General features: G+C 42.4%; 1 protein-coding gene across 1 annotated transcript in view; it reads left to right on the top strand.

Moving 5' to 3' along the window:
- The window catches only part of BCL9 (BCL9 transcription coactivator), a 184,213-nt gene that overhangs the window by 120,072 nt on the left and 38,504 nt on the right, over positions 1 to 25,637 (top strand). The window lies entirely within an intron of this gene.

Below are 25,637 nucleotides of genomic sequence, written 5' to 3'. Positions count from 1 at the left end.
CAACTCTGCTGTGTCACCGCAGCGGCGGCCCCATATAGCCGCATACCACAGGTGGCGTCACTAACATTATCTCTAAAAACTTCATTCCCTTTTTACTTTCCCCTTTTATTGACCGCCCTGGGTCACTGCCACTGTGACATCCCCCAGCATCGACCGGCCCGGCTACCGAGTACCCCACGGCCCAGGGGGCACTTCATTATCAGTCATTGTACAGGAGGAGGAGGTGAGCTGTGACATCACCTATTGTGAATGGTGGATCCTGTGTTATCTACTGTATATAGAGGTGCTATCAGTCATTATACAGGAGAAGGAGGTGAGCTGTGACATTGTGACGCCTCTACTCGAAAGCCCTTTATTTACCCTGGGAGATGGGGGACTCGGAGTCGGGTCCTGTGATGGAGAGATGGGATGCAGCCGTGGCCCGGACCCGACCCGTGATCAGGGCCGTCACAATTAAAAGGATGGTGTGGGCTTATCCGGGTTGAGTGGCTGATTACGACTACGCCACCTGTGGCACCTGGTGAAGGCCACCAGCGCTGCTGCAGTCTGCTGAGGCATGGTGGTATAGCAGCCAACGTTGTTACTACTTCCCACAGGCGGAGCAAGGCCCCAGGGCAGAGAGACAGGATGACAGGGGTAGTAGTAGAGGAGACCGGGTGCCGCGTAGTGCGGTGTAGCGCAGAATAAAGAGTCCGGAGGCCATAGGGGTGAACTTCCAAGGCTTTACTCACATTAGAGATGGCAGAAGGAAGGCGACTCCCTGCTCCCCGCGGAGTCCTGCTGTCACCAGGGACGGGGGTCTGACAACCTCCGAGTAAGTCCAGCATTCAATCAGGACCCCGCACCAGAGTGTTCCTGAACTACAGACCGTATCCTTTCCTGTCTGTGTGTGTAGATAGGCCGGGTCTCCCTCTGAACTCCTCTCAGAACAAGGGCACGGGGGCAGCTCCGCTCCGTTCGATACCCGGTGGGATCCTCAGGGCCTACCGGGCTTTCCCGACCAGGACATAGAGTAGCAAGGTCGGGTGTCGGGGGCCGGTACCCCTCTTGCAGCCGGACTCCCTCTGAATATATCAGCATGGTGAGGACAGGTGGCGTACTCCGCTCCATCTGCATCCTGCCTGGGATCCATTTGCTGTGGAGCTACACTCTTAAGCTCCGGGCCTTCTTGGTCGTGGTCCTTGACCAGGTTGAGACATTCCTTGTCTGCAACCTGCCCCTCGTCCCAAGGCCGGGGTACGAGGGCTGTGTCTCCATCCGCTGCAGGTCCACACAGGATCCACTTTCAGGGTAGGAGATCACAGTACATGACAGCTAGGCAAGTTGACTAACCAGGACCGTCAAAGAACTAAACTAAAAGAACCAAGATGGCTTTTTATTAAATATGAATTGTAAAGTGTCACTAAAATGTGAGTCCTCCACCCTGACCCACTAACTGGTTCCCCTAACTCTTGGTTCCCCAGTCTCCCTGTAACCAGGGGGAGCAGCACTTAGTGCATACTAGCTCCCTCTGGTGGAGAAATGTGGTGTTGGATGTAAAGGAAGGGTCCTGACCATCACGCTGTTCTTACCTCAGAGGAGGAACACTACACTCCATTAGAGAAATGCAGCATTCCTGTGGCGGTCGAACCCTCAGGGGCGCCACAACATCACCTATTGTGAATGGTGGATCCTGTTATCTAATATATATAGAGGTGTCATCAGTCATTGTACAGGAGGAGGAGGTGAGCTGTGACATCACCTATTGTGAATGGTGGATCCTGTTATCTAATGTATATAGAGGTGTTATCAGTCATTGTACAGGAGGAGGAGGTGAGCTGTGACATCACCTATTGTGAATGGTGGATCCTGTTATCTAATGTATATAGAGGTGTTATCAGTCATTGTACAGGAGGAGGAGGTGAGCTGTGACATCACCTATTGTGAATGGAGGATCCTGTGTTATCTACTGTATATAGAGGTGTTATCAGTCATTGTACAGGAGGAGGAGGGGGTGAGCTGTGACATCACCTATTGTGAATGGTGGATCCTGTTATCTAATGTATATAGAGGTGTCATCAGTCATTGTACAGGAGGAGGAAGTGAGCTGTGACATCACCTATTGTGAATGGAGGATCCTGTGTTATCTACTGTATATAGAGGTGTTATCAGTCATAGTACAGGAGGAGGAGCTGAGCAGTGACATCACCTATTGTGAATGGTGAATCCTGTGTTATCTACTGTATATAGAGGTGTTATCAGTCATTGTACAGGAGGAGGAGGAGGTGAGCTGTGACATCACCTATTGTGAATGGTGGATCCTGTGTTATCTACTGTATATAGAGGTGTTATCAGTCATTGTACAGGAGGAGGAGGAGGTGAGCTGTGACATCACCTATTGTGAATGGAGGCTCCTGTGTTATCTACTGTATATGTAACCTTTCTTTGTAATCCTGCCTGTCCTGGTAATGAGTCTGCTGTAAAGTCTTCTGTACAGAATAGAAGTGTGGGAGTAAGATAGGTTTAGTATTAGGACTAGCGGGGGCCAGTGTGAAAATTTGTGAGATTTTTTTTCTCTATAGATATAATATGAATTGTGATATGGAAAACTGAAAAATGTGATCAAAATGTAAAAAAAAAATAGATAAAATTGAAATAAAAAAATTAACAAAAAATAAAAAGAAAGTCATTATCTGATGACCTATTCCCAGGATTCCTCTGTGTGTTTTCACAGCATATTATCTCTTTTTTGGAATTTACCAGACGAGAATCTTCAAATTACAACCTGGGAATATGGCGGTGTTCTTGAAATCATGCACAATTGCCAGCTCCGTCCTCTTTTTCTTTTTTTAAGAGAAAGAAGAACTTAACTAAGAAGAGGGGGTCGACAAATTCATTATAACATTATAATATACGGAAAAAAGTAGCGTAAATGACTCCAATCTGTGTCTCGCGGGGCCATGATGTGGCGGTTAGAGGGGCGCCTGAGACTGGCTGCAGCTGTGTAATGGGAGCCCCGGATGTCAGTGTATAAGGGACAGGGGACAATGTCTTGGGAGCTTCATGTGCGGAAGATCGGCTGCCATTATACCAGTAATGTGGGGCTCTGGGGGGAAGCACTGGGGAGACGTGGCTCCTGACCACCTCTCAGAGCTGAACGCGGCTCTCAACATAAGAAAGGTTACAGACCACTGGTCCAGACTAAAGAAAAATTAAACAATCATGCAAAAAGGCAAATTTATGCATTTGTTTTCACCATTTTGGGTCTGCAGCTCAGATACTTATGCGTCTCCATGGTTACAGACTACAATCAAGCTGTGTGTAGTCTGATGTTACTCCGGTCTCTCCTCTTGTGAACCTTCAGACAGGAAAGAGGAGATTAAGGGAAGAAAGTAACAGATGACTGCACCTCTTTATGTTACAGGAAACAAAATTAGTGTACAAGGCGGACAATGGATATCTATCATTTATCTATTATCTATCATTTATCTATTATCTATCTATTATCTATCTATCATCTATTATCCATCTATCTATTATCTATCTATCTATCATCTATCTATCATCTATCTATTATCTATCTATCACCTATCTATCATCTATCTATTATCTATCATCTATCTATTATCTATCTATTATCTATCTATCATCTATTATCCATCTATCTATTATCTATCTATCATCTATTATCTATCTATTATCTATCTATCTATTATCTATCATCTATCTATTATCTATCATCTATCTATCACCTATCTATCATCTATCTATTATCTATTATCTATCTATCATCTATCTATCTATCATCTATCTATTATCTATCATCTATCTATCATCTATCTATTATCTATCATCTATCTATTATCTATCTATCATCTATCTATCATCTATTATCTATCTATCATCTATTATCTATCTATTATCTATCTATCATCTATTATCTATCTATCATCTATTATCTATCTATCATCTATCTATCATCTATCTATCTATTATCTATCTATTATCTATCTATCATCTATCTATCTATCATCTATCTATCATCTATCTATCTATTATCTATCATCTATCTATTATCTATCTATTATCCATCTATCTATCATCTATCTATCATCTATCTATCTATTATCTATCATCTATCTATCATCTATCTATTATCTATCTATCATCTATTATCCATCTATCTATTATCTATCTATCATCTATTATCTATCTATTATCTATCTATCTATTATCTATCTATCTATTATCTATCATCTATCTATTATCTATCATCTATCTATCACCTATCTATCATCTATCTATTATCTATCTATCATCTATCTATCATCTATCTATTATCTATCATCTATCTATCATCTATCTATTATCTATCATCTATCTATTATCTATCATCTATCTATCATCTATTATCTATCTATCATCTATTATCTATCTATTATCTATCTATCATCTATTATCTATCTATCATCTATTATCTATCTATCATCTATCTATCATCTATCTATCTATTATCTATCATCTATCTATTATCTATCTATTATCCATCTATCTATCATCTATCTATCATCTATCTATCTATTATCTATCATCTATCTATTATCTATCTATTATCCATCTATCTATCATATATCTATTATCTATTTATTATCTATCCATCTCACATCTATTTTTGGAGTTTTTGTATGTAAGAGGTGTGGGGCCCTAGGGGCTTTGTACCCATTTTTGCAGGAAAATTGCCCTTCCTTCCTTCCTCTGTCTCTCTCTCTCTTTCTTTCTCTCTATTTAATGCTCTCTTTTTTTTCTCTTTGTCTCTCTTCCTCTCTTTCTTTCTCACTTCATCTTGTTCTTTCTCTCCCTCTTTCTTCCTTTCCATTTTGTTTCTCTTTTTTCTTTCTTTCTCTCTTTTTTCTTTCTCCTACCATCTTTCTTTCTCTCCCGCTTTCTTTCCATTTTTTTTTCTTTCTTTTTATCTGTGCCTCTCTACCTCTCTTTATTTAGTTTCTTTCTCTTTCTTTCCTTCTCTTTCCTTTTTTTTTATTTCTTTCTCACATGTATCTATATTGAAGATTATTAAGGCTGATGTTATTGGCATATTCACACTTCCAGAAGTCTAGGGCACTATGTCTGACATAATATAGCTGGCCCTGGCGGACACCGATAGAAGAGGCCCCTGTGCAAGAACATTATACGGGTCCCATATCTGATCATAATGCACAATTCCACCTGTTTTGGGGATGGAAATGGCCCCTGATGGCTGGTGCCCAACAGCAGACACCGATTGACCTCCACTTCTCGCCAAAGCCCTGACTGATCGAGCTGTGTGTGATGGAGATAAGCGGCTGCCACATTCCTCTTGTGCGTTAGATCCGGCCCGTCCAGCGTACACCGACTGCAGGTATCCGGATATGTTCTCGCGGCCCCATAGTCAGTACATTCAGTGTCTCCCTATAATCTGATGACTGCGGACAGTTCATTTTTGATCACAGATTGTCCCAGAGTTCATGGGAAAGTGTGTGATTCTCCTGCAGCGCCCCCACTGGACAAATGAAGTATTACACAGTGCATATGAAAATGAATGGGCTGTTCTTCCAATGCATTTACAAGCCGGGTCCTCCAGACAGGAGGACGCTCTTTGTAGGCGTTGGCTAATTGTGACTCCAAGGCCACACCCTTTTGGCATAGATTGAGCTATAGATTGCTGCACATTTTGATGCAATTTTTGTTACATCTTTTCGCCCTTTTTTCTAATCACTATGTAAATGTGGTAAATTACACTAACACACAAGGATGTTGTAGGCGTATTTCGTCGTCTCCGGAGGCGGACAGGCAGGGGTTAATCAGGCTGAAGACACGCATGGCCCTTGGCTACATATTCCACTATCAGGCAGTAAAACATGCAGTTAGTAATTAATGAGCTCCATGTGTCGATGTGATTGACGGTAGAACTGCTGCGAGTTAAGAATCGGCCACCGGTTGCTATGGTAATAATTGGAGTTGACGTTCAGGCCTTTAATTTTTTTTCCTTCCCTCTCCCTTTAGAAAGGCTCCAGGCTGCCATCCCCCCGAAGACTCTCAGATAACGCGGCCCCCATATCCCCCCACAATCCGGGGGCATCATTCAGGGGGGATGCCAGTACACCCGGCGGGGTATTCACCACCAGGGTATATCGCAGACCGATGTAAACATGGCGGTCAGGTATCATCTGCAGTGCAGCTGGCAGGAGCCCCCCGAGATCCCATCGTATGTTTGATCATAACCCCCAACATTCTGCTGCTAAATGAAACTGCTAACGGGGACTGCAGAAGGTTTTACCCCCCGGTATCATGACCCATGATAATGGCATCAATAGTTCCCTCATAATAATGGCATCAATAGTGCCCTCATAATAATGGCATCAATAGTGCCCTCATAATAATACCAGTCACAGTACCCCATAATAATGGCATCAATAGTGCCCTCATAATAATGCCAGTCACAGTGCCCCATAATAATGACATCAATAGAGCCCCACAATAATGCCAGTCACAGTGCCTCATAATAATGACATCAATAGAGCCCCATAATAATGCCAGTCAAAGTACCCCATAATAATGCCAGTCACAATACCCCATAATAAAGGCATCAATAGTACCCCATAATAATGGCATAAATAGTGCCCTCATAATAATGGCATCAATAGTGCCCCATAATAATGGCAGTCACAGTGCCCCATAATAGCATCAATAGTGCCCCATAATAATGCCAGTCACAGTGCCCCATAATAATGGCATCAATAGTGCCCCATAATAATGCCAGTCACAGTGCCCCATAATAATGCCAGTCACAGTGCCCCATAATAGCATCAATAGTGCCCCATAATAATGCCAGTCACAGTGCCCCATAATAATGGCATCAATAGTGCCCTATAATAATGCCAGTGACACTGCCCTATAATAATGCCAGTCAGTGCCCCATAATAGCATCAATAGTGCCCCATAATAATGCCAGTCACAGTGCCCCATAATAATGGCATCAATAGTGCCCCATAATAATGCCAGTCACAGTACCCCATAATAATGGCATCAATAGTGCCCCATAATAATGCCAGTCACAGTACCCCATAATAATGGCATCAATAGTGCCCCATAATAATGCTAGTCACAGTGCCCCATAATAATGCTAGTCACAGTGCCCCATAATAGCATGAATAGTGCCCCATAATAATGCCAGTCACAGTGCCCCATAATAATGGCATCAATAGTGCCCCATAATAATGCCAGTCACAGTGCCCCATAATAATGCCAGTCACAGTGCCCCATAATAGCATCAATAGTGCCCCATAATAATGCCAGTCACAGTACCCCATAATAATGGCATCAATAGTGCCCCATAATAATGCCAGTCACAGTGCCCCATAATAGCATCAATAGTGCCCCATAATAATGCCAGTCACAGTGCCCCATAATAATGGCATCAATAGTGCCCCATAATAATGCCAGTCACAGTGCCCCATAATAATGGCATCAATAGTGCCCCATAATAATGCCAGTCACAGTGCCCCATAATAATGGCATCAATAGTGCCCCATAATAATGCCAGTCACAGTACCCCATAATAATGGCATCAATAGTGCCCCATAATAATGCCAGTCACAGTACCCCATAATAATGCCAGTCACAGTGCCCCATAATAATGCCAGTCACAGTACCCCATAATAATGCCAGTCACAGTGCCCCATAATAATGGCATCAATAGTGCCCCATAATAATGCCAGTCACAGTGCCCCATAATAATGGCATCAATAGTGCCCCATAATAATGCCAGTCACAGTGCCCCATAATAATGGCATCAATAGTGCCCCATAATAATGCCAGTCACAGTGCCCCATAATAATGGCATCAATAGTGCCCCATAATAATGCCAGTCACAGTGCCCCATAATAATGGCATCAATAGTGCCCCATAATAATGCCAGTCACAGTACCCCATAATAATGGCATCAATAGTGCCTCATAATAATGCCAGTCACAGTGCCCCATAATAATGGCATCAATAGTGCCTCATAATAATGCCAGTCACAGTACCCCATAATAATGGCATCAATAGTGCCTCATAATAATGCCAGTCACAGTGCCCCATAATAATGGCATCAATAGTGCCCCATAATAATGCCAGTCACAGTGCCTCATAATAATGGCATCAATAGTGCCCCATAATAATGCCAGTCACAGTGCCCCATAATAATGCCAGTCACAGTGCCCCATAATAATGCCAGTCACAGTGCCCCATAATAATGGCATCAATAGTGCCTCATAATAATGCCAGTCACAGTGCCCCATAATAATGGCATCAATAGTGCCCCATAATAATGCCAGTCACAGTGCCCCATAATAATGGCATCAATAGTGCCTCATAATAATGCCAGTCACAGTACCCCATAATAATGGCATCAATAGTGCCTCATAATAATGCCAGTCATAGTGCCCCATAATAATGGCATCAATAGTGCCTCATAATAATGCCAGTCACAGTGCCCCATAATAATGGCATCAATAGTGCCCCATAATAATGCCAGTCACAGTGCCCCATAATAATGGCATCAATAGTGCCCCATAATAATGGCATCAATAGTGCCCCATAATAATGCCAGTCACAGTGCCCCATAATAATGCCAGTCACAGTGCCCCATAATAGCATCAATAGTGCCCCATAATAATGCCAGTCACAGTACCCCATAATAATGGCATCAATAGTGCCCCATAATAATGCCAGTCACAGTGCCCCATAATAGCATCAATAGTGCCCCATAATAATGCCAGTCACAGTGCCCCATAATAATGGCATCAATAGTGCCCCATAATAATGCCAGTCACAGTGCCCCATAATAATGGCATCAATAGTGCCCCATAATAATGCCAGTCACAGTGCCCCATAATAATGGCATCAATAGTGCCCCATAATAATGCCAGTCACAGTACCCCATAATAATGGCATCAATAGTGCCCCATAATAATGCCAGTCACAGTACCCCATAATAATGCCAGTCACAGTACCCCATAATAATGCCAGTCACAGTGCCCCATAATAATGGCATCAATAGTGCCCCATAATAATGCCAGTCACAGTGCCCCATAATGGCATCAATAGTGCCCCATAATAATGCCAGTCACAGTGCCCCATAATAATGGCATCAATAGTGCCCCATAATAATGCCAGTCAAAGTGCCCCATAATAATGGCATCAATAGTGCCCCATAATAATGCCAGTCACAGTGCCCCATAATAATGGCATCAATAGTGCCCCATAATAATGCCAGTCACAGTACCCCATAATAATGGCATCAATAGTGCCTCATAATAATGCCAGTCACAGTACCCCATAATAATGGCATCAATAGTGCCTCATAATAATGCCAGTCACAGTGCCCCATAATAATGGCATCAATAGTGCCCCATAATAATGCCAGTCACAGTGCCTCATAATAATGGCATCAATAGTGCCCCATAATAATGCCAGTCACAGTGCCCCATAATAATGCCAGTCACAGTGCCCCATAATAATGGCATCAATAGTGCCTCATAATAATGCCAGTCACAGTGCCCCATAATAATGGCATCAATAGTGCCCCATAATAATGCCAGTCACAGTGCCCCATAATAATGGCATCAATAGTGCCTCATAATAATGCCAGTCACAGTACCCCATAATAATGGCATCAATAGTGCCTCATAATAATGCCAGTCACAGTGCCCCATAATAATGGCATCAATAGTGCCTCATAATAATGCCAGTCACAGTGCCCCATAATAATGGCATCAATAGTGCCCCATAATAATGCCAGTCACAGTGCCCCATAATAATGCTAGTCACAGTGCCCCATAATAATGGCATCAATAGTGCCTCATAATAATGCCAGTCACAGTGCCCCATAATAATGGCATCAATAGTGCCTCATAATAATGCCAGTCACAGTGCCCCATAATAATGGCATCAATAGTGCCCCATAATAATGCCAGTCACAGTGCCCCATAATAATGCTAGTCACAGTGCCCCATAATAATGGCATCAATAGTGCCCCATAATAATGCCAGTCACAGTACCCCATAATAATGGCATCAATAGTGCCCCATAATAATGCCAGTCACAGTGCCCCATAATAGCATCAATAGTGCCCCATAATAATGCCAGTCACAGTGCCCCATAATAATGGCATCAATAGTGCCCCATAATAATGGCATCAATAGTGCCCCATAATAATGCCAGTCACAGTGCCCCATAATAATGGCATCAATAGTGCCCCATAATAATGCCAGTCACAGTGCCCCATAATAATGCCAGTCACAGTACCCCATAATAATGCCAGTCACAGTGCCCCATAATAATGACATCAATAGTGCCCCATAATAATGCCAGTCACAGTGCCCCATAATAATGGCATCAATAGTGCCCCATAATAATGCCAGTCACAGTACCCCATAATAATGGCATCAATAGTGCCTCATAATAATGCCAGTCACAGTACCCCATAATAATGGCATCAATAGTGCCTCATAATAATGCCAGTCACAGTGCCCCATAATAATGGCATCAATAGTGCCCCATAATAATGCCAGTCACATTGCCTCATAATAATGGCATCAATAGTGCCCCATAATAATGCCAGTCACAGTGCCCCATAATAATGGCATCAATAGTGCCTCATAATAATGCCAGTCACAGTGCCCCATAATAATGGCATCAATAGTGCCTCATAATAATACCAGTCACAGTGCCCCATAATAATGGCATCAATAGTGCCTCATAATAATGCCAGTCACAGTACCCCATAATAATGGCATCAATAGTGCCCCATAATAATGGCATCAATAGTGCCCCATAATAATGGCATCAATAGTGCCTCATAATAATGCCAGTCACAGTGCCCCATAATAATGGCATCAATAGTGCCTCATAATAATGCCAGTCACAGTACCCCATAATAATGGCATCAATAGTGCCTCATAATAATGCCAGTCACAGTGCCCCATAATAATGGCATCAATAGTGCCCCATAGTAATGCCAGTCACAGTACCCCATAATAATTGCATCAATAGTGCCTCATAATAATGCCAGTCACAGTGCCCCATAATAATGGCATCAATAGTGCCTCATAATAATGCCAGTCACAGTGCCCCATAATAATGGCATCAATAGTGCCTCATAATAATGCCAGTCACAGTGCCCCATAATAATGCCAGTCACAGTGCCCCATAATAATGCCAGTCACAGTGCCCCATAATAATGGCATCAATAGTGCCCCATAATAATGCCAGTCACAGTACCCCATAATAATGGCATCAATAGTGCCTCATAATAATGCCAGTCACAGTGCCCCATAATAATGCCAGTCACAGTGCCCCATAATAATGGCATCAATATGCGTATGTGTCCTCACAAATGTCTCCCCACGTCTCCGCTTCCTTGGTCCCTGTGAGGTGGGGTGCAATATTAGAATGGAAAAGTGTAGTGATGACCCAGCAAAGAAACGACATGAGCAGGAATCTGCGGAGCAGCATCCGACCCTCTCACTAAATCCCCCGCAATGATAAGGGGTGGCCGGGGTGTCTGGCAGCAGCTTATCACTTTTTCTCTATGGCTATAGACATGCAAGGTCAGCAGTCCTAAGCATGCATGTTTACAGAAAGTCGCGGATCATGTTTATAATGCTGGGCAACCCCCTTGTGATCAGCACTTGCTTGCATGTCTTTCACTATGGGGCCCATTAGATGTTGGGGCAGATTCTAGGTTTTAAGCCTGGACAATGTGATTCTTAAGGCTCTACTGTAAGGGGGTCTTTAGCAGCCATGTTGAGTTACCTCTATGATACAACATTTGAGACCCCTTGTAATGCTCATAGACACATTCATCGTTGGGCTCCTCCTCTAGGGTTTCCAGTGACAGGGTCTGAGAAGCTTCATAGGACATGGGGTTACTTACTTGTTGGTGGAGATTCTGGGTTTTGAGCCTAAACAATGTGACCCTTAAGGCTCTCCTCTAAGGGGGTCTCTATCAGCCTTTTTAAGTTAGCTCTATGGCACAACATTCAAGACCCCCGTAGTTCTCATAGACACATTCATGGTTGGGTTACTCCTCTAGGGTTTCCATCTAGAGGAGACAGTATCTGAGAAGCTTCATAGGACAGATGGTCACTTACTTGTTGGTGGAGATTCTGGGTTTTCAGCCTGAACAATGTGACCCTTAAGGCTCTCCTCTAAGGGGGTCTCTAGCGGCCATGTTGAGCTACGTCTATGGCACAACATTCAAGACCCTCGTAATGCTCATAGACCATAGACACATTCATCATTGGGTTCCTCCTCTAGAGTTTTCATCTAGAGGTGACAGTATCTGAGAAGCTTCATAGGACGGGGGGGTCACTTACTTGTACATTTCCATGGGTTCCTCATATGGATCTTTTACTGATCATTTCTGTAGACTTGCTAAGGACTGAAGGGGTTAATGTTTTCCCCATCCAGGCTCCAGATGAAACCTAATAGTCAAGAATGTCCATATGTTGGGGAGGTAGAGGCTACACCTGTCCTGTTTGTGCCACTCGAAGAATGCGGCCAATGTTATTTCCAGCAAGCCCCGATTTCTACAGTATTTGCCAAAGCTTTTTTACGGGAGGTTCAGTTTTTTTTTTTGCGGCAGGAAAAGGAACATTGAAAGAATTTATATAGAAGTAAATGGAAAGTGCGGAGCTGTGCAGTCTGTAGGGTTCAGCGTGGTTCCTTCGAGCCGCGTCCCTGGGGGGTTTTTTTTGTAGTTTTTTCCACATTGGATTTTAGGCAATTCTTGCAACATTTCCCCTTGGTTTTGCTGATACAGTATGGTGTCCACATCCCAGCAGCATAAAATGTAGCTGATTATCTGGGTAGTTGGGACAAACAAAAAAAAAAGGTATAAAAAAAATGCCCAGCAGGTCCTTATCTCTAATTCCTTGTCCTGTCTCGGCACCCAGGATATTGCCCGCTTGGGCGAACACTGACAGTGGCATTGGCCAGTGGAGTATTTCCTATCTGTCAAGACTGGACCAAGAAGATGAGATCAGCTGTGCAACCACTTTAAGGGAAAGTTTCACCTTAAAATACACTATATGAATAAAACTATGTGCCCCCTATGTGTCCATAGACATTGATATGGAGTCGGCCCCTCTGCAGATATACCGGCTCCCGCTCTACTGGAAAGAATTTTTGGAGGCTCCTGTGGGAAATTTTGCCTCTTCATCCAGAAGAGCATTTGGGATGTTGGAGGAGAGGTCGGACCCACAATCTCCGCTCTAGTTGTTGGACGGGGCTGAGGTCCTGGCTTGGTCATGTTCTTCCACCAAACTCCCTGTCTGTGTCTGTATGGAGCTCGTGCACTGGGCACAGTCATGGGGAACAGGAAAGGGTCTTCACCAAACTGTTCCCACAAAGCTGAAGCTACAATTGTCCACAATGTCTTAAGATTTCCTTTCACTGGGCTAAGTGCCCAATGATGACCCCTGAGATCAGCCCATAGCATCATCCTCCTCCACCATCTGTACAGCGGCGCAATGCAGTCAGGGGGTAACGTTCTCCTGGAGTCACCAAACCCAGACTCCTCCATCAGAGAAGTGCGATCCATCACTGCACAGAACCGAGTCCAGTGGTGGCGGCTTTACACCACTACATCCGACGCCCGGCATTGTGCTTGGTGATGCACGGCTGCATGCAGCTGCTCGGCCATGAAGCTCCCGGCGCTGTGTTTGTGCTGTTGTGTCCATATAATGTATCTTTAGATATAACACTGGTAGGGTTCCTGTACCCCAAGTGAGCGATGGCGCGCCACTAATTGTAACGCCCCAACATCTTTTAGTTTGATTACAGTCCCCTGTAAGTGAAGTCGGAAGGTGAAGACGCACATTGGTCCATGAACCCTGTGGACCCTATGTTCTGCTGACCAAGGAAACGCCTTTTTAAAAAATTAGTTTGGCAAAACTGTATGACTACGTGGATGGGGACGACCCGACCTGCTGTAGTCTCCTCCTTCGGTCATACTCCCCTCCATATGTCCTCTATTTTTTCCTAACAAATATTTTGTAGGTTAGTGAGGGGGGGGGGGGGGCTCAGGTGGAAGGGAGTATGACTGCAGGATCAGACTACACAGAGTTTTGTTGTCTGTTACCATAGAAACACATAGGTCTGTAATTGAGCTGTCGACACAAAACGGTAGCACATTTTTAATCAAGCCCCATTACAAACTTGCTTCTTTTATTAATTTTAGATGCATTGGGGCTATTTAAAAATAAGTTTGCCCATGGAGATCCCCTTTAAATAAATCGCTTCTGTCGTATGTAATGTAGAGTTTAGTTTATACTTTATCAGGACGGGTTTTATTACTGGTGTCACTTCTGTGTGTTAGAAAGCATTTATTGCGCCGATCAAAGTACACTAGGAAATATGCTATCTTGTATAAAGTGCATGATACCCTGCAAGGGTGGGAATGATGACTTAATATAATACCAGACACAACCCAAAGACAAACATGGCGTGGTTTCTGGAAACAAGCAGACCCTTTATTTTTCATCTGGAAAACTCCTTTAAAGGGTTCTTTCCATTTTTATCAATAGATATTTTTTTTGGATAGGGTTTGTAAAAACAAGCACATTTGCAATTTACACCTTATTAAAATTTGAAGCCGTTCTCGAGATATTAACACTTTTCTTTTGTTTACAGCTCGTTACCTAGGAGACCGACCACCGCTGATATCTAGTTTTAAGCGCTACACAGTGTAGCTGGCCAGAATATGGAGGCTACAGCGATCCTGGTCAGTTTACAAAGCAGTGCTTACAAGCTCAAAAGAGAAGAGCTTGTAAGCGCTGTGCATGTTCTGCTGTCTAGGAGTGGTGGTCGGTCTCCCAAGACAACAAGTGGCAAGCAAAAGAAAAGTGTTAAATAGCTCAAGAATGGCTGATAATTTGAATATGCAGTAAATTGCAAAATTGCTTGTATTTACAAGCACTATCCGACAATAACTTTTTTTGCAGATGAGAATAACCCCTTTAATTGTTGTTTCCACCCTATAAGAGTATATCGGACATGATTTCTGCAGTATATGCAGGTTATACTATTTTGGTGTACTGCTCATACAGGCACTACCAGTGTACCAGAACAATATGGAGTAGGACAGCAACGCTGATTTCCATCATTTATATCCTGTATCCGCAAACAAATCTACCCACCGCACAATTTTTCCAAAGATGTTTTTTTGGGGGGGGGGGGGGGGGGCTTGCAATTTCTATTGAAATATTGGTAAGTAGGCCACCACAGTATGAAAATCGCAGGTCTGAAATCAACATGGAGTCTTAAAGGGGCTTGTCACCAGGTCAAAAGTGTCTATTTTTTGCTCTTATTTTACTCCCGCTGGTCCCCTGTGTATTCCATTTTTTTGTTTTTTTTAATATTTGCCATACGGTGACAGTTTATATGGAGCTTTTTGATTAGGGGGCGTGTCTTTATGGGAAAGGCCATGATAATTAGCACTGAACAAAAAGGCCCATATCTCTGGAACCGTATGGCGGATTTTAAAAAAGCAAAAAGTGAAATATTCAGGGGAGAAGCGGGAATTAAAATAAGAGCAAAAACTGGACACTTTTGACCTGGTGACAAGCCCCCTTTAAGACGCCGTGTTGATTTCAGTCCCGCGATTTTCATATTGTGGCAGCCCCTACTTACCAACATTTTAATAAGGGAGCAACGGGAATAAAATAGGAGCAAAAACTGGCTACTTTTAACCTGGTGACATGTCCTCTTTAAAGTAGACAGAAACCGGATAGTATAAGGAGAGTGCTGAAGTGGGATGACCCTGCGGACGATGATAAGGATAGCGATCTTGAGAGCATTGCGCGGTCTCCTTATCTGCTCCCTCGGTGGCGGCCGGAGATGGCCAAGGAAGAAGATATATAAAATTGAGGTGTTTTATTGCTTTTCTTAGGAATTTATAGCTGAGTAAACCTACAGAGGCAGTAGAAATAGTAGTCAGGGTTAATCTGGAGGGAAGGATCACTCAGATTATTAACCTCTTAATGCCGGCGTCATTGGTAAACCATTAATCTGGAGATCAGGCTGGAAGAGAATTGTGTTCTGAGGCCAGGCTGCAGCGGTAAAGCCGGTAATGGGAGTCAGTGGCGTATGGGGATTAGTAAAAACTCTAAAACCTGCCTTGCTGCCGATTCGGCATGGTTGTCAAATTTTATGGATGTCTACGAGGATGTAAAGTCGCTGGGACAGTGATCAATTGATCGCTAATAATCTGGTTTAAGAGATCCCGAGAAATCAGTGATGATTGCTGTGGCCACTGGTGGTAGGAGGTAGTATTACATGGAGGTCATTTCGTACATAGGACGGGGTGGTGAGGTTTACTAAAGGCTCCATTAACTTCTATGGGGATGTGTGTAGCTTTAACCCTATTTAACCTGGGAAACTGCCCCAAAACTACCTAGAAGTGCCCTTTTTTTTATGTAAATCTGTATTAGTATCTCCACTCATTGTGGTCGCTTTGGGGGACGTTCATGCAACAGACAGGACTGAGGGGGTTTATGGGTATATATGATATATATTTTGGTAGCTGGGATATCACATTGGATCTCCCATAACTTATGTAAAAAGTGACAGCCAGGAGTGCTGCCATATTAACTGTCAGCCTTAAAGGGGTTGTACGGGATTACAAAAAATAGCCGTCACTTCTGCAAAAAAAAAAGGACACCCCCCCAATTTACATTAGGGCACAGAACACTGGGAGTGTAACTGCGGAATCAGACTACTTTCATGTTTGTAGTCTGTTACCATGGAGACACATAACTCTGCGCCAGAGCTGTATACCCAAAACGGTGCAATATTTTTTAATCGAGACTATTAGCAATCGTTGCTTTATTTTGTGTTTTAGATACACCGGAAGCAATAAGAGATTGGTTGTAATGGCTCAGCCGCCTATAATACCCCCTTAAATTACAAGACGACTGTTATAATATGTATAACATGTATTATATTATACATGTAATATGCCCTTAATGCTGCTAGGGCGGATTGCTTTTGACGCGGCATCGTATTTAATTTTGCTGCGATGATATGATTCTACCACCTCACCCCCACAACTAGGGGGCGCCCTTGTACTGAAATAAAATGGGAATATTCTGTGAATTTCTGATTTGGTAGGGGGAAGGGGATACATTTTTTGGAATTTCTTTTCTAAATGATATTCTCTGTGAATATTTCATGATTATTAAGTATTTAAGGATCCTAAGTCCCCGCGCGTTGGACTGCAGCATGGACGATTAATGAGGTGGAGGACCCCACACTTTGAAAATATATCAAATTAATTTGTATAATGAAAATGAATCAATGATTCTGGCGCTGACACACAGGAAGCAGACACTGATTGTAGGGGAATTTCTGTAGGGTTTGTACTAAATTAAAGGGATGCTCCATCTGGGAGACCCGTGACTACTTCCCCCTGCCCATGAAATAAAAGTAGGGGAATGTACCATTCCTGTAGATTGGAGGGGGTTACTTACCGTTGAAGGAGTGGTAACAAGGGCAGTTCTCAATGGCCCCCCATCTCTTGGAGGGTCCCTGAGGATGGACCACTCAGGAGCAAGGGCTATTGGGCCCCAGTGTAAAATCTATAAAAGGGTCCCCCACAATCCACCCCCCGTATAGTTAACCCCCTTAAAACCAGCTTTCACATTATATGGCGGTATTATATGGGAATTATTTTAATACTGCATATTATTTGGGCACTATATGTTATAATTATGTGGGCGGTATATGGCGGTATTATATTAACTATGTCATTTTGGATGGATACCGGATATTATTTGATAACTGTGCGGTGTTACGTGGACGGCATATGGCGGTATTATCTTAGCGCTAAATGGCTGTTTTGTATGGTCTCATATTATTTGAGCACTATATGCTATTAAGGGAGCAGTATATGGCCGTATTATGTCATCTCTAAGAGGAAGTATTATTTGGATACGGTGTATTATTTGGGCATTATATAGTGACATTAGGTGGGCAATATATGGCAGCATTAACTTGACAAACTACGGTTGCATTATGCAGTTTTTATGAAGAAGTATTATGAATACTCACTGTTATCTGGGCTTTATATAGCAGTATCATCTAAACAAAATGGCAGTATTATGTAGTATGAGGAAGTATATTATTGTGGCACTATATGGTGGTATTAAGAGGGCAGTAAATGACAGTATTATGTGTACTCTATGAGGAAGCATTACTGTGACACTGTCCTTCAAATGGGCACTATATGGTGGTGTTAACAGGGCAGTAAATGACAGTATTATGTGTACTCTATGAGGAAGTATTATTGTGACACTGTCCTTCAAATGGGCACTATATGGTGGTATTAAATGGGTGGTATACAGCATAATAATCTTGCGCAATATGGTTGAAATGTGCTGTAGAGAAGTATTATTTGGACACTGTATGGTGATATTAGGAGGGCAATATATGGCGGTATTAATATGGTAAGTTATGACAGGACACTGTATGGTGGTATTAAGTGGGCAGTATATGACAGTATTATGTAGTTTCTAAGAGGAAGTATTATTTGGATAGCATATATTTGGACACTGTATGGTGATATTAGGTGGGCTATATATGGCGGTATTAACTTGGTAAATTATGGTATGATACTGTATGGTGGTATTAAGTGGGCAGTATATGGCAGTAGTATGTGGTTTCTATGAGGAAGTATCATTTGGATGCTGTATATTATTTGGACACTGTATGGTGATATTAGGTGGGCAATATATGGCGGTATTAACTTGGTAAATTATGGTAGGACACTGGTGTATATGGCAGTATTATGTAGTCTATATGAGGAAGTATTATTTGGATAGTATATATTATTCAGACACTGTATAGTGGTATTACAAAGCAGTATTATGTAGTATCTATCAGGAAGTATTATTGGACACTGTTTCGTTTGGGCATTATATGGTCATATTTGGTGGGCAATATATTTATTTTACTCGCCTATATAGCACCATACATTTCCACAGCGCTTTACAGACATCATTCTTTTCAGAACTGTATATTGTTATGTGAGCTGTTTATAGTAATGTTATCTTGAACTATATGGCAGTATTATATAGGATGAAAAAGTATTATTTTAACACTGTATATTATCTGGGCACTATATTGTGGAATTAGGTGGGCAGTATATGGCAGTATTATGTAGGAAGTATTATTGTGATACTGTATATTAACAGGGCCATATTTGGTGATTTTATGTATGGTATATGCCAGTATTATCCGGCACTTATGGCTGTTATATAAGGTCTCTTTAAGAAAGTACGATTTGATTATTGCCTATTATTGTGGCACTCTATGGTTACATTATGAGGGTGGTATATGGCAGTATTATCATGGCACTATATGGCAGTGTAATGTGGTCTCTATAAGGGAATATTATTGTGATACTGTATTTTAATCGGGCACTATATGGTGGTATTAAATGAGTGGTATATTGCATTATAATTTTGCGCAGTATGGCTGAAATATGCAGCCCCTTTAAGGAAGTGTTATTTAAATACTAAAAAATATTTAATAACTGTTTTTTTTTTTTTGTGGGTTGTATATGGCAATATTATGTAGTCTCAATAAAGAGGTATTATTTGGTCACCGTATAATATTAGGTGGGCGGTGTATGGTAGTATTATCTTGGCACAATATGGCTGTATTATGCAGTCTCTTTTGGAAGTATTTCTTAAATAATGAATATTTTTGGAAACTATAGACTGTCATATTGCCTGTATGTAGCAGTGTTATCTTGAACTATATAGCCATATTATGTAGTCTCAATAAGGAAGTATTATTTGGCGATTGGATAGCATGTTATTTGGGGATTAAATACTAGTATTCAGTGGGCACTATATGGCTGTATGAAATAGTCTGTTTGAGGAAGTATTCTTTTCATACTGTGGATTATTTGGGCAGCATATGGCAGTATTATCCAATCTCTACAAAGAAATATCATTTAGCTACTGTGTATTATTTGCACAATATACAGTGATATTTGATATTTTCCGGGCAATATATTGCAGTATTATTTGAGAACAATACAGTGTTATGTGAGCTGCGTATAACAGTATTATCTTGAGCTATATGGCAGCATTCTGTAACATGAGTAAGGATTATTTGGATATTGAATATTATTTGCACACTGCATGGCGGCATATGTCAGTATTATTATACCTGACTCTGTAGAATATAATATGTGGTGTCTTTAAGGAAGTACACTTTGTGCGGCCTTGTTAGGCAATTTGTATATTGATGATGAATTTTAATTGCTGTCGGTCAATTAATAAAGTTAATAAACCTGAATATTTAAAATAAAGGGCGTGGTATCCTTAGTCCTCACTCCCCTCATTGCACAAATGCTCATCACCTGATCGGCTTCATCCAATCAGCATTCAAGTTTATATAGCGAGGAGGGGGAAAATCTGCATAAAAATGATGATATGGTCAGAGTCCTCACTTGCCTAATAATTCCGCTTACACTGTATTATTTGAATACTTAATATTATTTTGACATTATATTGTGGTATTAATTGGGAAGTATATGTCAGTATTCTTCTGCCAATATATGGATGTACTTTGTTCTTCCTTTAAGAGAGTATTAATTGAATATTGAATATTATTTAGACACTTTAAAGCTAATCTGTCATCATTATTTTGCTACCCCATCTGAGCGCAATGTGATGTAGGGGCAGAGACCCCGATTCCAGTGATGTATGACTTACTGGGCGATAAAATCACAGCTTTCCCTGCTGCAGATCTAGCAGATCTCTGAATGCTCAGCTCTGTATAACCCCGCCCACAACACTGATTGGCTGCTTTCTGTGTCCACTGTGCATAGGCATAAAGATGCCAATGAGTGGTGTGGGAGGGGTTATACAGAGATGATGAATATGGAGGACAACATGGCAGCAGGTTTACTAGTCCAATAGTGAGAATCTCCTGCTGATAAAACAGTGATTTTATCAAAACTAAAGCAAGCAGCCCAGGAAGTGACACATCATTGGAATCAGGGTCTCTGTCTCTCCATTATGCTGCTCACAGATTAGGTGGCAAAAACTTGATGACAGATTCCCTTTAAGTGGGCGTCATATGTCAGCATTATTCTACCACTCTTTGTAGTATGTACTCTCTTTAAGAAAGTACAATTTGAATACTGAATATTATTTGGACACTGTATGGCGGCATTTAGAGGGCGACATGTCAGCATTGTGTAGCTCTTCACTCATTTTCTATCGTATGTGCTAAAGTAGTATTTAAATACTGAATATTATTTGGATACTGTATGGAGGCATTAAGTGGGCGGTATGTGTCAGTATTATCATTTCACTATCTGGCTGCATTAATTAGTCTCTTTGGGGAAGTATTATTTGAATGGTAAATGTTAGTTGAGAACCGCATGGCTTATGTGGGCGATATATTGCAGTATTATCTTGACTCTAAATGGCAGTATTATATAGTCTGTATATGGAGCAATATTTGGCCTTGTATATTATTTGATGGTGCTATGTGAGCTGTATACAACAATATTAGCTTGGCTCTTTGTCTGGGAAAAAATAATGAAAAATAATATAAAGGGCCAGCAGTGGGCCCTATTTGGCTTGTTGCCCTGGGCCCCATTTTTTTTTATCACTAGTGGCAGTTGCAGGATGCCCAGGCGGAGACAAAGTATTGGTCACCAGGGGTGTAACTACAATAGGTTCAATCGCACCCGGGCCCGGGAGCCTAAGGGGGCCCCAAAAGGCCCCTTTGGCCCATCTGAAAAGACCATTAATATTAAAGATTTGCAATAATTGGGGACCCCATTGGAGCTCTTGAATTGGGGCCCACAAGCTTCAAGTTACACCACTGTTGGTCACATTTCCAATGTTTTATCCAATCACCAGTTTACCATTAAATACCCAATTCCTATTAGAGTCCTTATGTTCGTGTCCCCAAGACAACACTTATTGTCATTTTTCTGTTCATTCAAGACAACCAATCAAATCACTTAACTGCACTGCCTATTGCAGTCAGATATGGTCCAAAATTACTCCTCCTGCCCCATCAGATCCCATCCCCCATGCTTTACAGTGCAGTATTGCTTGCTGAAATCGAGATTGCAGAAACACGAAGATGAATGAATGAATGAGCTCCAATGTCGCTTCTTCACCTATTTCTGCCTGGCTGTAAAGAGGTTAATCCGTGTCAGTGTCTTGTAATTTGCTATAACAAGCTTCAGGAATATCAACAGTTTTAATAGTCGCAGCGTTATTGACGAGCGGAGCGATCAATTATATGACTCTCTCCATATCGATCCCTTTCATGAGTGGAGCGGACATTAGACTCCTCCTCCGGAGTAATGATTTTGCAATTTAGCTTAAAGGGACGGATTTCCAGGTCTCTGGATTGACGTTACCTTCCAGTCTCATGTATAGGAAGCCTAGAGATTTTATTCATGGAAAGTTCCAGAACTTTCTACGATTTATGAAACTGGCTAGAAATTAGCAAAAAAAAAAAACGCCATTGTACCACATGTCTTTGATGTCTCCCTTTGGCAGTGCCAAGGCTACGGATATGCTGGATCAGAATTTTGACCACGACTCACGGACTATGGGCCGCCATATAGTGAGAAGTTCTTTGTTGCCCATTGTAACCAATCAGGGCTCAACTCTCATTTCTGAAACTGCTCTAGAAAAATGAAAGCTGTGTTCTGATTGGTTATTATGGACAACAGAGAAAGTCTAACTTAGGCCCATGTTATTCTTCTAGTCAGTTTTATTTGCAGGACCCCGGACTGGCGGCCACATCGTTACTCGGTGACGACAGGACCACAACGCCACGAACCTCCTACTACCCGCGACATCCTAGGCCTCTTCTGATCAGTTAGCGGCTACGGTGTCATGGCGGCCTACTAATCAGGAGAGGCGTCGGGGGGGGGAAAAGGAGGTTCACAGTTCTGTGGTTTGGTAGTCGAGGTATACCGAAGTGGCCGCTGAACAGCGGTCTTCCAAATGTGTTTGTTCTCTAAAACCGACTAAAAAAAGGAAAACATGGGCCTCAATTAGAAAAACTGCCTAATATTGAGCCTGTCTTTGTTGCCCATAGCAACCAACCAGGTCTGTTAGAAATACTGCCTAATATTGAGCCTGTCTTTGTTGCCCATAGCAACCAATCAGGCCTTAGTTAAAAAACAACAACAACTGCCTAATAGTGAGACTGTCATTGTTGTTCATAGTAACCAATAAGGGCTCAGCTTTCATGTATTAAACTGCTCTTGACAAATGAAAGCTGAACTCCGATTGGTTGCTATGGGCAACAAAGACGGTCTCACTCTTAGGGCTCGTTCACACGACCGTATTTTCTTGTGTTAATGTAATGAGGTTCTGCAGCAGCCGGGACGTGCATTTTTAAAATTCAGCTGGGGAAATACGTATTTCTATTATACACCTGAGCTACTGCAGAACTTCTTCTATCTCCTCTAAGTTACATGACTGATAGTCAGCTGCAAAGAGATGCCCCAGAAGAACTGAATCAAAGAAGTTATGCAGCAGCTGAGGTGTGTAGAGTGGTGACTTCTAATAGACTCCCCGGCTTCTACAGCACCTCATAATACCCAACATGCTGCTGCCAAATCACTTTGAGATGCATGGTCAGATTGTTAAAAAAAAGAGGTTCTGCAGCAGCTGCGACATGTAGTATAACTTTCTAAGGCTGTGTTGAGAACGTAACTTATCATATGCACGACAGCCGCTGCAGAACCTCTTTGAGCTTAAAGTCGGTGGCTCCAAGTTCCTTTTGAAAAAGAGGTTCTGCAGCAGCTGCGGTCTGTATTATAAGATCCTGAGGCAATGCTAATGCTTATGATATTCACGTCAGCCGCTGCAGAACCTCTGTTTTTAGCAGGGTCTGTGAGATAAATGACCATCCCTTAAATCAAGTTTAAAGAGGTTCTGCAGCAGCTGAGGTGCATATCATAATCTTATAATACACACTGCAGCTACTACAGAACCTCATTTTGAAGACAAACTTCGAACTACTGACATCGGGCTTAAAGAGGTTCTCCAGCAGCTGCCGTGTGCACTATACGACTCTGGGGCAATGTCACTTATGATATGAATCTCAGATGCTGCAGAACCTCTTTAAACTTGATGACAGTGATGGTCATTTAGCTAACAGATCCTCTTCAAAAAGGGGTTCTGCAGCAGCTGTGTATATTGTATGTTACATACCCACCACTGCCCCAGGAACCTATACGACATACCTTAGCTGCTGCAGAACCTCTTTCTGAAAAGGAACTGAGAGCTACTAACATGAAGCTCAAAGAGGTTCTGCAGCAGCTGAGATGTGTATTATAAGGTTCTGGAGCACTGTTGAGAATATAATTTATGCTATACACCTCAGCTGCTGCAGAACTTCCTCAGGCTTGATGTCAGTGATCAATAATGGATTTTTAGTTTTCAAAGCCTCTTTAAAAAGAGGTTCTGCAGCAGCTGAGGAGTACATAACAAGCGTCTGGAGCACTGGTGGGAATATAACTCATAATATACAACACAACTACTGCAGAACCTCTTAAGGCTTGATATCAATCATAAGCAATGAACTTTTAGCTGTCAACTCTTCTAAAAAAAAAGAGGTTCTTCAGCAGCTGTGGCAAGTAGTATAACTTCCTGGGGGAGCTGTGAGAACATGAGCTAAGTGACCATCACTGACGTCAATTTTAAAGAGGTTCTGCAGAGGCTTAGTTGCATATTGTAAGTAACATTGCCCCAGGATCTCATGATACTGACCGCAGCTGCTGCAGAACCTCTTTTTAAAGAAGAGCTTGGGAGCTACTGACTTCAAGCTCAAAGAGGTTCAGCAGCAGCAGCTGTGGTGTGCTATATAAGGTTCTGGAGCAACAGTGGAAACGTACATGCATTTTGGCTGCTGCATAACTTCTTTGGGCCGTCTCACAGTTCCTCTTTAAAAGAGGTTCTGCAGCAGCTGAGGTCCATATCCTAGATGGCATTGCCCCAGGACCTTATAATACATAGCTCAGCTGCTGCAGAACCTCTTTTTCAAGAGGAACTGTGATCTGTTGACTTCAAGCTCAAAGAGGTTCTGCAGCAGCTGCGGTATGCCACTTATGATATGCATTTCAGCTGCTGCAGCACCTCTTTGAGTGATGGACATTTAGCTTGCAAGTCTTCTTTAAAAAGATGTTGTGCAGCAGCTGAGGTGTATATTATAAGCTACACTCCCACCATTGCTACAGAACTGTATAATGCACACTTCAGCTGCTGCAGAACCTCTTTTTTAAGTATAGAGTGCTCATGCACTGACAGAGAGAACATAACAATGGCTGCACACTGTGCGCGGCCGCAGCAGCAGCAATCAGTGCAGTTGTCAGGAGCTGGCCGGGCGGGTGGAGGAGGGTGAGGGGGGTGTAATGGAGGTGGGCGGGGTCACCGCCCCCTGGGGGGAGGAGGGAAGTGGGATAAGGAGGGGGGCGGAACCACTCCACACAGGGGGAGGCAGTTAGGAGTGGAACGTTCCTCTGGTGAGAGTGAGAGAAAGGAAGAACAGGCAGACGGGGTGGGCGGGGTTTATCA

This window comes from Phyllobates terribilis, unplaced genomic scaffold (genome assembly GCF_046119375.1).
Source record: "Phyllobates terribilis strain yellow unplaced genomic scaffold, ASM4611937v1 Scaffold_2__4_contigs__length_985480577, whole genome shotgun sequence".
Taxonomy (NCBI): domain Eukaryota; kingdom Metazoa; phylum Chordata; class Amphibia; order Anura; family Dendrobatidae; genus Phyllobates; species Phyllobates terribilis.
Note: the sequence above shows the minus strand (reverse complement) of the source record. Positions and strands in the feature narration are given on the sequence as shown.